General features: G+C 37.0%; 1 non-coding gene across 1 annotated transcript; it reads left to right on the top strand.

Moving 5' to 3' along the window:
• The first annotated feature begins 4,737 nt into the window (after positions 1-4,737).
• Trnag-ucc (transfer RNA glycine (anticodon UCC)) lies at positions 4,738-4,809 on the top strand. The gene has a single exon. It is a non-coding gene; the product is annotated as a tRNA-Gly (tRNA).
• Positions 4,810-15,029: the final 10,220 nt, after the last annotated feature.

The following is a 15,029-nucleotide window of genomic DNA, read 5'->3' as shown; positions in this document are numbered from 1 at the left end:
TGCTGTTCCACAGTTCTGGGGCGGCATGCCTGAAACTACGTTTGCCATAATAGTTTGTTGAAATGGAGGGTATTATCCTCCCGTGATGATCTAAGAACTCGCATAGGTTCATATTTTACAAGGAGCTCTGAAAGGTAAGAAGGAGCAGTTTTGTGGAAACACTGATAAACAAGCAGTAAGATTTTAAATTCAATACGTGATCTGATAGGAATCCAATGCAAGGCACGTAAGATGGGTGATATTGACTCATATTTCTTGGTCTTTGTCACTAGCCTTGCAGCAGCATTCTGGATAACTTGTAGTTTCTGGAGTTGGTTGTCTGGTAAGCCATACAAAAGACTGTTGCAGTAATCAATGTAGCACATAACAAATGCATGAACTAATTTTTCAGTGGTTCCTTTGTCAATATACGGTCGAATTTTGTTGATCTTATACAAAGCATATGAGGCTGACCTGCATCTAGAAGTAACATACTCATGCAACGTAAAGTGATTATCAAACACGACCCCAAGATTCTTGGCCATTTTTACAGGGAGAACCTGTGAGCCATCAATATCAATGGGTGGAAAGGAACTACACGTATGAGAACGAAATCTGGACGTCATATGAAGAACTTCTCTTTTCTTACTATTCAACATGAGACCATTCAACCGTGACCACTCTTTAACTGCTCTAATACAGTTTGTTACTCTGGGAAGTAATTCTGACATGTCAGATGCAGTGAAAGATACATATATTTGTGTATCGTCTGCATAGAACATTTTAGAGAAACCGTGTGCTTCAATTACATTTTCCAAAGGAGCAGTGTACATTGTGAAAATCAAAGGTCCAATAACTGATCCTTGTGGGACCCCACAGGTCGGTGTGTGGGGTGAAGACTGGATCCTGTCGATGACGACAGACTGTGTGCGAGATGTAAGATATGATCGAAACCATTCAAGTACACAACCTCGGATTCCAAACCACTGAGGCAGTCTCCGCAGGATGGCATCATGACTAATAACAAGTGTCAAACGCGGATGAATAGTCGAGAAAAAACACTATTACCTCTTGGCCCTTATCTAGAGACATAAGAATATCGTTTGACACACGCAGGAGTGCTGTCTCACAGCTGTGGAAAGGACGATACGCAGACTGTGTTTTTGCTTGGAGATGATGCTCAGACACGTACTTCTGGACTTGTGATACAGCCGCTCTCTCGACCGTCTTGGCCACAAACTTGAGGTTGGCAATCGGACGATAATTCTTGATATCATCTTTATCTAGTTTGGGGTTCTTAATGATAGGAGAGATGTTAGAGTGCTTCAATCCTCCTGGAAAATAACCTGATTGAAAGGATTGGTTGATGAGAAGAGTCAAGGTCGGAACAAGCTCTACAAGACATTGCTTCAGAACACTGGTGGGAACGGCATCAAGGCTGCAAGTTGTTGACGGTGATTTCCTTATCATCCTTGTGACTTCTAGCTCGGTGACAGGTCTGAAGTTGGAGAAAGAACACTTAAGCTGCCTTTGATCAGGGAAATCGGGAAAGTTGGTGTCACTGGACTCCGAGTGTAGAGTATCAGTGATGGTCTTTACTTTGTTGACAAAGAATTGTTGAAAACACTCAGGGAGAGAATTGAATGGTCCACTGCTATCTGGAAGTTGCTTTAAGGATCGTGGTTGAGATAGCATATCCACTTTCCGGAACAGCTCACGAGCATTGCAGTTTGATAGCTGTTCCCGATAATACTTGGTTTTAGAGGATGCTAATGCTTTCTTGTACTGATGACGTTTGTTTTCAAATGCTTGCCGATTTACCTCCAGGCACCTACCAGATCGTGAGAATGTAGTTCGTTCAAGTCTGCGGAGCTCTTTTTTCGCTTGATGGAGCTCATCATTGTACCATGGTGAGTTGGGTCGACATCTGATAGTGTGAGTTACCAACGGAGCATGTTTATCCAGAAGACTGCTAAGAACAGTTTCATACTGAGTTAGAAGGGTGTCTACATCAGTAGAAGGTGATAGAAGTAAGTCGGACTGCATGATGTCTCCACGAAGAGATTCCATGTTGATTTCCTGTAGTTTCCTCATCTTAATCTCCTTCTTTATAGGTTCAGGCAGACCGATTCGTAGGGAACATTTCACCGCTGAATGGTCAGAAGGTAGATAATGAGTAGTGGTGATCTCACTCAAAAACTGATTAAGACATGGTGTTTAACTGTCACTACTTGTTCCAAAAATGAAGAAAATTCATCAATGAAAATGGAGTCGGTCAGTTCCCCAGTGCGTGTACGCTGTGGGCGATAAATTATGACTAGTTTTAGAGGCAGATGCTGATGAGCTGTGAGCAGTAGGTCCAAATGTTCGAAAGAAGAGCACGGCTCACACGGATATACATGGACTTTGAAACCTTTCTTAATACACACACCAACACCACCTCCTTGGCGACCCTTGCGTGGAATGTGATGCCATTGGTAGTTTGGGAGTGTAGATGTCAAATCAGCCAGAGATGGATTATCCCGATCATCACGTGAAAGCCAGGTTTCTGTTACGGCTAAAATGTCGATATGATCATTGATAATGAAATCACATAACATTGAAATCTTGGGCTTAATCGATCTTGCGTTCCATAGTGCAAAGTTTGATTGTGCACCACAACAGTTAATAGCAACTTGTGGGGTTGGCTTCACTTTACGAGGTTTTCCACCCCTACACCCCCTTCTGGTGCGAGGCTTTGAGGATATACCGAGCTCGTTGATTGTTTTCCAGACAAACCTGTCTACCCGGTGATGGGAATTGTTCAGTTCAAGCAGTGAGCTCCTGTCATACCGAAGTCTGTTCTCGAAACCTTCACCTGGTTGAAAAATGTCATGGTGGGGATTGCATGTGTTGACATGATCAGCATTTGAAGATGGACCCGGATTTGGTTGAATATCGCCACAAAGCAATAGTTCAACCTGAAATGTGCAGTCTGCCTGTCTATAGTAAGGTATTCTCCGGCCAACATATTTCCTCCCAGTGACAGCATGATGGTGGAATTCAGCAGAGCTATGGCCAAGGTAGTCATGACATGCCTGCCCATCACTGATGAATAGGAGACAAAGGATTAACAGGAGAACGTGAATGAAAGCCATTGTCCATTCAGGGCACAACTTCCATTGTCAAGTTGGTGTCTCTGTAGGCTGCCTTTGCACAGTTGACTAGGCAGGGGCTGTGTGTGGGGAATGGATTCCCACTTCAAGTAGAATCCCAAGAAGGCCAAGATCAAAAGTCAGTTTCACAAAATGTAGCACAACCAGGTCACAATTTCCAATGAAATTTGTCCAGGAAGGTCAGTGCAGTATATCACAAAGTTTGGTAACAAAATGAACTGAAGAGGTTGACCCAAAGCAGCAGATAAAGAAGTGTGAGAGGAGAGAGGTCAGCAGCCTGTTATGGCGCTTTACACACACACATCTAGTATTTATACTATGCATCATTCCAAAAAATCAAACAATTCTTTAAATTGCATGCATGGGACAAAGCGTGTAAATTCAAACGTCAAGTTAATGGAGGCTGTATTGTTTATTACACAGCATCATTTCTAATATTTAACTTATTAGAATTCATATATAATCTTATACTTGTTCATAGTTTCAATCTTACGACTTAACGATGCTCACCAGGGAAAGAAATACATAAAATGAAAGTCTGAATCGAGTCGTATGGAGTCATCTTGCAAGATAAAAAAAAGTGAAAAAAAGTAATCTATTTGGCAATGAAGGTTCCAGTCGTCTAGTAACTTGTTTACAGAACACAGTGAAAGAAGCATCAGTAACATTAATGTGAAGATGTGACCATCTGAGACTATTGCAAAATATGCACTGTTTTCATCATGTCGTATTTCATTTTTTCTGGAGCCTATACATGTGTATGACAATCATCTCTATATTTTGTAACTTATCGATGTTTGTGAAAAAATGCATCAGTTTGATTTTGATAAAATAAATAGACCTTTATATGTGAAGAAAGTGCATCAATTGGCTGTCATTTTCAGTAGTCTGAGTTTAAATCCATGGTGGATTTATTCTAAAGACAAATCTAAGAAAGATTTAAATGTAATCTAATAAGACTTAAAAAATAAACCCTATAGACTTGAAATTTAAATCGAACATAGACTTAAATTTTTAAATCCTAGCTAAGACTTACTTTTAAGTCCTAAGGTTCTGTCTGTATTTACAGTCCCCTAGGACTTAAAGAAATAAATCCTTAGGACTTAAAAATAAATCCTAGAAATTGAGAGCGCATGCTGGCACGTGCCTCTATTATAATGACTCTCATTAATAAGCTCCCTTTGTTGCAGATTAGAAAAAAATGGTGGACGTATACTACGCTGATAAAATAAAATTTGGATAATATACTTATCTATGCCCTACTCAATTCGTATGGCCCGATCAACACCATGCAAAATGAAACTTATTTATATAAATTAGACTTCGTTTGTGTGTACATGTAGCTTGTTTCATCGACTTCAATTTCGTTTATTGACATTTTCTGTTGATATTTACCATTTACACGTATGATTTTCCTCAGCACTGCGTGCGATGGAGCGAGTGTGAACAGGGGCTCATTAACTCACCAAACTTTGTCATCATTTACAAGAGGAAATACAAGAGTGACCTGTGAAGTCACAAATGCCACGTTTGAGCGCGGCAGGTCGTTATATTGGCAAGTAGTAGGGAATAATTCGAAAAACTTTAGGATTATAGCCACGAAGCGTTGGTGGTATAGTGGTTAGCATAGTTGCCTTCCAAGCAATTGACCCGGGTTCGATTCCCGGCCAACGCAATTATTTTGCCTTGCTTCCAGTGGACTCAAATTATTTTGTTTTTTATTCCTCATATTCTCGCACTCTGTTTCAGGATCATTATGGTACCATCATGTTTGTATGGCAGCATGTGCAGTTTAGTACCCTTTTCTCTTGTATCGTATTATAGTAAGCTCATTTTGATTTGACATCGGTCAAGCCCCCAGTTACATATTTTCTGAATTAATAGTACTTAAATCTCACAGGCATACTCACAATTTGCGCAGTTTCAAGGACACTCTTTTCTTACAAATTCCAACACGTAAAACTAAAGTAACATTGGGAGACAGAGCATTTGCCTGTGCAGCTTCCAAACTCTGGAATCAAGTCCGGAAATCCCCAACTGTAGCAGTCTTTAAATCACGACTCAAAACACATCTTTTCAATTAACTGTTCATTATTATCAAGCACATCAGAAGCTTTTGAAGCTCAGAAGAATATAAAATTATGTCTATTGGTTTTGCGCTTTATGAATTGATATGTTATTATTATTAAAGGCCGAAGAGTGTGACAGGGTTTGTTTTGTTCTTGTTTTTTTAATATGTGTGTATGTAAAGGGGAGGGGTGAACTTATAAAAACGGATTGGCAAGGAAGATATCGGAATAATGACACTATATAGGATGAGTTGGGAGACACAAGGTCAGGGTTTCTGAACACGTTGAAGTGTATCTAAGAATATGTGCCACGGAGTTTATAAGTGCATTGCTTTATCCTCCCAACTAATTCTTGCGCGGCAACAGCAATAATCTTGCCCACTGCACTTATCTAATTTAGATCTAGCTGTCATGGTTATACAAACTTCAGTTTTGCTAATCATGAATAGACATTCTCCATCTCTCCTATAAGTATATACAATTGTATACAACGTGTAAAAAATGTATTATATTCGGAAAGTAAATCAGGTAAAAAATGGCAAGAGAATGACATCTGCTTCATTGAAGTTTGGGAGAACAAGAATACGAATTCTGAAATTTATTTAAAAGTAAAATAATAAACAAACAAGCAAAATAATTTGATGGAAAGGATGCATCTTTTTCTCATTGATTCCAAGTTTAATAAATGAGTTTAGTGACGATTTCTGCACAGTCAGTGGCATGCTTGTGGTGTGATGACGTCATCCTTTCTGTCCATGGAGTAACTGGGTGGGGCACTGGCAGTGACTGGGAATTTTGGAACTAAAACCAATCAGTGATTATATATATCAGTATTATATCAGTGATTATATAATGTGATTTGTGAAAACGGGGCAAACTTTTGATTCATAACTTTAGCGCTTATCTGTGTTCTCTGTATATGCTACGGAGCGAATTTTGCTTCTTTTTCCCGCTCCTTAGGGAGCTTGATTAGGGACCAGTCCATATGGAGCGAACATTTTCACTCTACCATAGAGTGAAAATATTTCAGATCTAAGAGTGACTTTCAGCTCCTCATCAAAGTCAAAATCATGATTCTGATCTGTAGTTGGAAATACCAAGGATCGCGTTTGAACCTCCTTGAAAACACTTACTCTTTTAGTTTAGCTCCTCAAGAGATTGGTACTAGTCTTGGTACTAGATGTAGTGTATGATATCATTTTGACTTTATGGGGGAAATCCTCACTCTTTTCATAAGTTCTTGTTGTTGTTGGTGTTGTGTTTTGTTATAAAGGCGTGTATCACTCAGGATTGAGAATTTACGCCACTTTCATAGTGAAAGAGGGGTGCTAGCCTTGGTTCCAGGGGATTTTTGTTTTTATTTGTCGCACTGGTATTTGATACACACACACAACTACACACGAAGCACACAAACACACACACACACACACACACACACACACACACACACACACACACACACACATCAAAAGAAACCAAGTCGACCGTAGGGCCTGTAATGCGATTTCATACATTTCGAAGAAAAAGCGCTGTGGTTATCGAAACAGTAGATGTGTGTGTGTGCGAGTTTGTATGTGTGTGTGTGATGCATGATGACGGTTAGTCATGGTGGTGTTGAAATGATAGCTTCAACACTATCAATAGTATGCATATATTGCTTATAAATAAGCACACAACAGTGACTGAAAATCAACGCTTTATTATGAATGCTTAGTGACTGAAAAATCAGCGCTTATCAGAAAATATATATATATATATATTTAAAACAAAATTTGATGTTTGAAATGATGGCAGATTAAAAAAAAAGGCAGCTTACAAGCAGTCCACTTCTCCGTATAAAGAAGAGAACATATGCATTTATGGCATCGAAAGAATTTACGTACTTACGTATCATGACACTACTATGCAGTGGCGGATCCAGGGGGCTCAAAACAAAAAAATAAAAAATGGGGGCGTGCTCCCCCCCCCCCCTTGACGGAATTCCTGGATCCGCCCCTACTATTTATGTATACACATGTGTATACAGTACTGTGATCGTAAAATCATTAATCTATAAAAACCGGAGGGGGATTTGCCGCAGAAGACATCAATATTTTGTCATTGTTACAGCAGCACTTGTGAATTTCAAGACATACTTTAAATGAGTAAAATCAGGGAAAATTCAAACACACACACACACACAGACACATGTCAATATGAAGGACAGGGAATTCTGAGGCTCTTAAGGATCAATGACATTTATTTCCAACAAATGTAAATGTGTAATATAAGTATAAGTTACATGCGATCAATTTGAAAAGCCAGGGGCTCATCTCTAGAAGTACAGAAACTCGTGTCAAGAGTGTCCTTAAAGGGGATGGCTAGTAAGTGATCAGTGGGAATCAGTGGGAATGCTTCGGGATGATTGTTCCACTCCTTGTTGGATTCATTTAAGATTACACTATATATCTATTGTTGTGTGAAAATTATGTGCTTCAGAATGGTCTCATATTCAAGTAATGTGCAGTTTAATGCCCCGTCACTGTACAACGGGATGTTAACCTGGAAACATTAAACTGTACATTTTTTTAATGTAATGTACTCTTAAATGAATCCAACAAGAATTGGAACAATCATCCCCCAGCATTCCCACTGATTCCCACTGATCAGTTACTAGCCATCCCCTTTAACATAAATGAGCATGACAAGACACATGATGGTACATACACTCTTAAAACATCCGAGTCAGAACTGACCCGGAACTGGGTCCGTTGGGGTCATACACCGTTCCGGGTCAGAAATGACAAGGAATGTGGCCAGATATGACCCATTCAGAGTCATGAATCGAAGGGTCAGGATGACCCCATTCGGGGTCTTCATGACCAAATTCCAAGTCATTTCTGACCCGGAACGGTGTATGACCCCAACGGACCCAGTTCCGGGTCAGTTCTGACTCGGGTCTTTTTAGAGTGTGGAAATACAAAACCGAGGACTGAAAGAACAAGAACAAAGACAGAGATGGAGTCATCTATACAACAGCAATAGCTCTAACTTTCCAGAATACGTGTTCAAGCTAAAATTCTGTAATAAAATAATGATTGTAAGACTTTTGACATTTCTGCTACTGAATTATAAAGTTACACATTTTCACAACAAAGTTCTTTAATGTCTGGAAAAATGATCATGAATAGTAAAAATTGTAATGAAAAATACACTGTCAAACACTAAACTTTGGAATCTGGGACTTTCCACGTTATGTGTACTGTATGTCCCCCCCCCTAAAATTACAATCGAATTCCAGCATTGATAACCTTCAATGACATGATTAAACTGTCTGAATATTATTTCAGGGTCTAAGAATATAACATCTTAAATATAATTTGCAGAAAACCCCGTTCAATTAGGTTAAATGTTCACAGAAAAATGTGTACTGTTGTAAAGCATGTCATGGATCTTTTCCTTCCAAGTTTAGCACTCTTATACAGTCGGAACTGCATATCAATGTGTAAACACAATGGACCGAACTTGGAGGCAAGGGATTCCTGGCATGTTCTATACAAAGATCCTCATTTCTCTTTGACCACTGAAGCAAATCGGATGGGTTTTTCAGTAAGATGTGGGTAATACGTTATACTTTCATACCCTGAAATTGCATTTGGATTGATTCATCATCTTTACAGTTATGATTGCTGAGGGGAAAGTTGTATTTCATTGTTGTAGTTGTTGTTGTGTGGGGGGCATACGATATAATATAGGGCCTCAACGAGGTTCAAGAATACCTTGTTTTGACTATAGGAGGTAAGAAAAAAGTATAAAATGCAATTATTTATATTTAGAATTGAATTGAATTGATGAGGTCTATTATTACTGAAGTTGCAGCTCAGAGGCTGAAATACATTTAGGTTACAGAAGAAGGTAAAAATTACAAATCCTCGGAAATAATAAGGTGTTTACAATAAGCACATTCGCAGCCTGCACTTAAAATCATACATACATCAATCTAACCCAATGCCCCAACAACAGCAACAACAACAGCAACAACAACAACAACAAGAGAAAACCCACTAAGTATTAACATTTTATCTCTACAGCACTGGATTAAATTTAAAAAATCCTTTATCTGAACACAAATAAAAACAAATACACAGGGGATGGGGAGGAGGAGACACCATTGCACGAAGAATATAAGGCTTTTTACCAACCATTCAGTTAAAATATCCAAAATCTGAAAGATGTTCAATGAAATTATCAAGCACCAAAAATAATAATATCTCATCAAATGTTACATATCCCAGTTACTGTGTTGTAGTTTCAGAATGAAAAAAGAGCGGATAATACGCGGTGCAATATACATAGTGCAGACGTCATAAATCTCATATATTTATATCAAAGTCTATAATACTACGACATACATTAAATACACAATAGTACAATCATACTTCATTACTTTCAAAATATCACTAAGTATATTTTAAAAAGACTTTAGATATATAAATATACAATAGATCCAAAATTGCACTTATATATATATATATATATATATGTATATACATAAATATATATACTTTGTCGTACCTCATAAGTCATAAAGAGTGAAAAGTAATGATGTACCTTAAAATGCAGCCTGATAAAAGAGGCAGAAAGGAGGGTATCAAATACTCTCCTTCTTTGAAAATGAAATTTCAAAGAAGTATAAACCATGATTATCGTGTAAACATTTATTTTTTCTATCATGTTTGAAAACTTTAACCATGAGTGGCAAAAATTGTTTTGACAATCAATGCAGAACGATAAAAAGCGTTGGTTTCTGGGACTTTCTAATAAATCATGAGCAAGGGTACACGCCAGATAAGACAAAAGACAAACATATAGTCAAACTAACAAAATAATTCAGTAATATGCAAGGAGAAAAGATAAATTATCTTAAATTTGCACATCAAAAATCAAATCAACAAAAGTCAACATGACCACCCCCCCCCCCCCGCCCGCGCATCACACATTATCCCGTTTCACAAGTGCATGATGATCTTCAAACAAAATGTTCATCACCTATTTCCTCTGTCAAACTTTATTGCGGTAAGCAGTGAAAGACACGGCAGCAGGCCGGTTTATATGTGTTTTTCTACAAAGTAAGTCATATTTTCATTCCATCAAATTTCACTTATTTTTCATATGTACATACTTCAAGTTTATTGCAAATGAGCAATGATAATTTGTATTGATAATGAAATGCTATAATATTGAGATAGGACAATGCAGTAGATAAATATGTACATTAAAGGAATACCAAGTATTCCTATGATATATTACTCAGGTATATGATTACGTATACACACCTGCTCATACAAGCACAAATATATCAATTAAATCAATACAGGTTCTCATGCATGTATTATGGGGGATATCCCAGTTAACGCCTGGTTTTTTTTTTCTGAGTCCATTATGCAAAATTTCAGTTTTTGCTTGGTTTGATTTTTATTTGATTTGATTTGATTTATTTCTGCATTCAATCAAATACAAATTGAATACAAATTTCGAAAACGCAATGACAAAGAATAAAAAGTGCAGTGATATAAAACGCTAATATAACGGTATACACAAACAGATACACATAATCAATTGTATTGAGCAGTACACATACACAGAAACGTAGAATGAAATATACAGTGTTTTTCCAGTAAAAAAAAAACAGAGATAATTGAATGCAGAAGACCGCCATCGTGAGCGATTAAGCTAGATTAAGACTATCCGGCGACACAAATCTCTTGGAGGAAATCAAGTTATCAGGTAGGTGTTGTGCAGTTGCAGGTGTGGGTGCAAAATGCAGTTGAAGGAAAAAAAATAGAGATTGAATAAGAATAAAAATGATTAATCAAGAAATATGTTATCCTAGCATAATGAGTGGGGAGCGTTATTATAATCAAATGCCGCTTACGTGAAGCTTTCAAATAAGAAATAGATGAGGAAGGTATACCTATGCTGTCCGGAAGATTATTCCAAATATCCGGACCCGTATGTCTGATAGATTTTTGTGTTACTCATGAGATTCAACAGATGGACATTTCTACATATGCGAGTAGGGTACGAATGGACAGAAGTATTAAACCTAAACATGCTGTTGAAAGATGATGGAAGTTGATCAAGAATATATTTAAACCATAATAACTGCTACGTGCATGATACACTCATCAACAACAACAAAAAAAGAAAGTAAACACTTTTTAAAGTTTATATCTATCATAGAATTTTTGGCGAAATGTTAACATATTATATACCATATGAAAGGTAATTTAATTGGCTTTCAACTTGGTAAGTCAATAAAAAAAGGAAACTTGACGCATAAGGTAACAGGTTATTTTTTTCTCTTCCAAGGCACAAAAATGATTATCCTACTAGGAGGTCTAATGAGTTTCACTTACCCCTTTTGAGAACCTTATTAGCTCAGAACACATTTATATACATCAGCCCTAAATTTTGGAATTCATTAGGTCCTGAAATAAAAAATTCTTCATCGTTATACATTTTTCAGCGTAATTTGAAATCTTTTTTGTTAAATTCTAGCTGAGATATTTATTTTCATTACCTTTACAGGTTACAGCAAACATGAGGGTCATCATCGGTTATTTAATTCATTATTACGCAGTGAAAAACGGCATTACTAGGCAATGAAATACGGCATGTTATTTGCATAATTTCTACACAGCTGCGTGCAGTCACCAGCTGTTCGAAGCACCTCATCAATTCTCTCTTCCGTTTCTCTTGTTCAGCGTGTAGGCATTCTCTATCTCTCCTCCCCCCCCCTCCTCCTCTCTCATTTCTCTCTCTCTCTCTCTCTCTCTTTCTTCCTTTCCCTTTCTTCCACTAATTTTGTTTTTGTCCCATTCCGTTCGATTGTATCTCCTTAGTTTAGTTATGCCATGTTGTTGTGTGTAATGTATTTGTAATTGTATGTGAAGTACTGTACTTTTGGAAGAAATTCTTGAGTGGTCCACAATCTATACAAGCACTGCTTTTTAGTGGACCTCTCAATTCTCTTTTTTTTTTCTCCTCAAAATATAACTTTGTATTTTCCCGTATGTATACATGATTCATCTCTATTAGTTTGTTGTATATCGTTAATCCTTCGCACTTTGTACTGTATACATACTTATGATGGATTTTCTGATTTACCTCGTGTTATGTTTTGTTGGAAAGAAAATGAGAATGAAATAAATGAATTGAATGAAAATTACCTAAACGATCAAGTTGTCGTTCATGAGTAAACGCTCTTCCATGTAAAAATAAGAACCAAAAACAAAAAGATACACAATAAGGAACAATAGTTTAGTTCCAAAAATATACGTATGATCTCTATAAAATTCTTTAAGTCCAGAAGATCGATAAAGGCTAAATAATTCGAGGAAAATGAAGAATATTCTGTCAAATCCAAATTCAAATGAAATGAGAGAAGAAGCAACATTTATAAAAATGGTAGAACTTAGAATTGATTTCTCAAATTAGGAAAATTACAAATTATAATATTTGGTCCTTGAATTTGTCTCATGAATTCTTAAATTACTAAATTGAATGAATAAATAAAGATATTCTGTTCACTTAATCATTTTTGTGCCCTTACTCCCTAAGTCATTTGAAGTGTGAGTTGAGAGAAAGTTCTTATTTTCCGCCCTTAACCCGTATCGGGCCATCTACGGGATATTACGTAGTTCGTCCGAACGCCACAGGGGCCACATACGGAATATCACGTAGTGAATGAAATGACATATGAACGACGTCATTCACTTTCACTGAGTACTATGACTGTACTAGGCATTGGATGGTAGCATGTTATATACCATATTAAAGAGATTTTTATTCTTCTTTCAAATGACATATAACTTGTCTATGTTTTTTTCATTGCTTGCTAATGAAGAGCGATTGTTTGGAGAGTTGTCTGTTTGTCGGCGTGTGTGCGCGAACGGTGCTGGGCCACTTGGGTGTTTGTTTTGTACACAGGGCGTTGGCCCGATACTGGTTAAGTTTTCCACTTTCATTTTGCTGGAGGTTAAAAGTAGATAAAAAAAACTTTATATTTACCTACTAAGTTGATAGCAAATTAAATTACCTTTAATCTGGTATGTAACACACTGACTTTCATCAAAATCTTCTATGAAAATTTTGAACTCGAAAAAGGGTTTATTCTCTTTTTTTTTTTTTGCTGAGCTTATTCAAATCAGAAATCTTCAGCGTTTTAAATTCATGAAATAAGGAATCAGTATGAGCTAAGAAATGCGATCCAGTACAAAAACGTATGACTTTCTTTTTTTTTGATAATCGAATTTATTTTGGTAGAGCCACAATTTCCCGAAACAATATTACAATGACTTATATATCGGAGAATTAAGGAGTTATATGTGACCTTGCACCACAAAACAAACAAAAAGTCGCCAGACATTGATTTTAGTTAAGGGCAGATTCTAAAAGAATAGACTCTAAGCTTAAAAATGATGTATAACTTAATTCAAATGGGCTCCCCTAACCTACCTTAATACTGGAAAGAAAAGACACACTCTGGAAAAGACTGTGAACTGAGAAAAGAGGCTCTGAAGTACACGGTCTATTCAAGCGCCTAATCTTTACCAAGCCGTGCTAGCTTTGCCATGAAAGGGACAAAACACAGCATGTAAACTACCGGAGCAACAGCAATGAAGGGATTATCAGATTAAGTTGAAATTGAGCATGTTTTTTTTTAAAATAATATTCTGCCCATGATTAGTGCTAACTTTCAAAGCAGTAGCATCATCCTTTCAAAATTTATAAGGCTTTAAAGTGAGGAGTGTGTAAAGGATTTCAAGACATGAAAAGCAGCCTCTAGGACATACCTGATCATTCTACTCTTTCCCCAAAAAGGGTTGTAGAAAAACTGCTAAAACACACTTTCCCACTGATGTAAGGATCCCAAACTGAAGAATAATGTAGCAGAAGGATAACTCTTTCAGAAAATATAAAGAACTCAAGATTGACTTGGTTGAACCATTTCACCTTTTTTTTTTTTTTTTTGAGTCCTCACGTAAAATCAAGGAGTGCGACTTTTTGTTTGTTGTGTGATGCACGGTCACATAAATTATAATAAATATGAAGCTGAATGAGGGACGAAAAACTTATGCTTGGAAATAATCCCTATATTGTAGGAAAAACATGTTGTAACATGATGCAAATGTTCATTCCAAGTCAAAGTTTCGTCTACAATACTCTCAAAAACTTTTGAATGTTTTCTTTTCTAATGGTTTATCATCAATGTTGATATGTATCAGCATATCTGTATTATGAGAATGAAGTTCAAACATTTGAAATATCATTTGAAACCTGTTTTTCGCATGAGAATTGAGAATTTCTTATTTATGGTTTACTCAATCTAAGAGAGAAAAAAACTTCACTGTTACAATATACTTCTTAGGCCCTTACGTATATAGCGTGGAGATACCGTTGAGCAAAAAGGCTGTTGTGGAGGGGGTCATTGTGAGCAAAAATGCCTTTCAACGAATGTTTGCCCAGCTATCAGGGTTTGTAACTCTATTGTTAGAGTCTTCAAAGCCCTATAACAACCACTGCTGTTGGGAGAAAATGGTGATGGATATGCTACAATCTCCAATCTTCAACATTTCTGAAGAAGCAAAGCAAACAACAAGGAGACTTGCAAACAAATAGAGAGAAAGAGATTGGTGAAAGAAAGATAGGGAGAGGGAGAGAGTGGGTTAGATAGACACGCACACACACACAGAGGGAGAGAGAGGAAAGTTGTAATTGAATCCAATGCAGAAACCGTTGAAAGATACTTTCTCCCATGTATCTATTGATTCTGACACTGAAA

This window comes from Diadema antillarum, unplaced genomic scaffold (assembly GCF_040938485.1).
Source record: "Diadema antillarum isolate AM-2024a unplaced genomic scaffold, OU_Dant_1.0 seq00001098_RagTag, whole genome shotgun sequence".
In the NCBI taxonomy this organism is placed as follows: Eukaryota; Metazoa; Echinodermata; class Echinoidea; order Diadematoida; family Diadematidae; genus Diadema; species Diadema antillarum.
The sequence above is the reverse complement of the archived record's forward strand: the minus strand, read 5'-3'. Positions and strand labels throughout refer to the sequence as shown.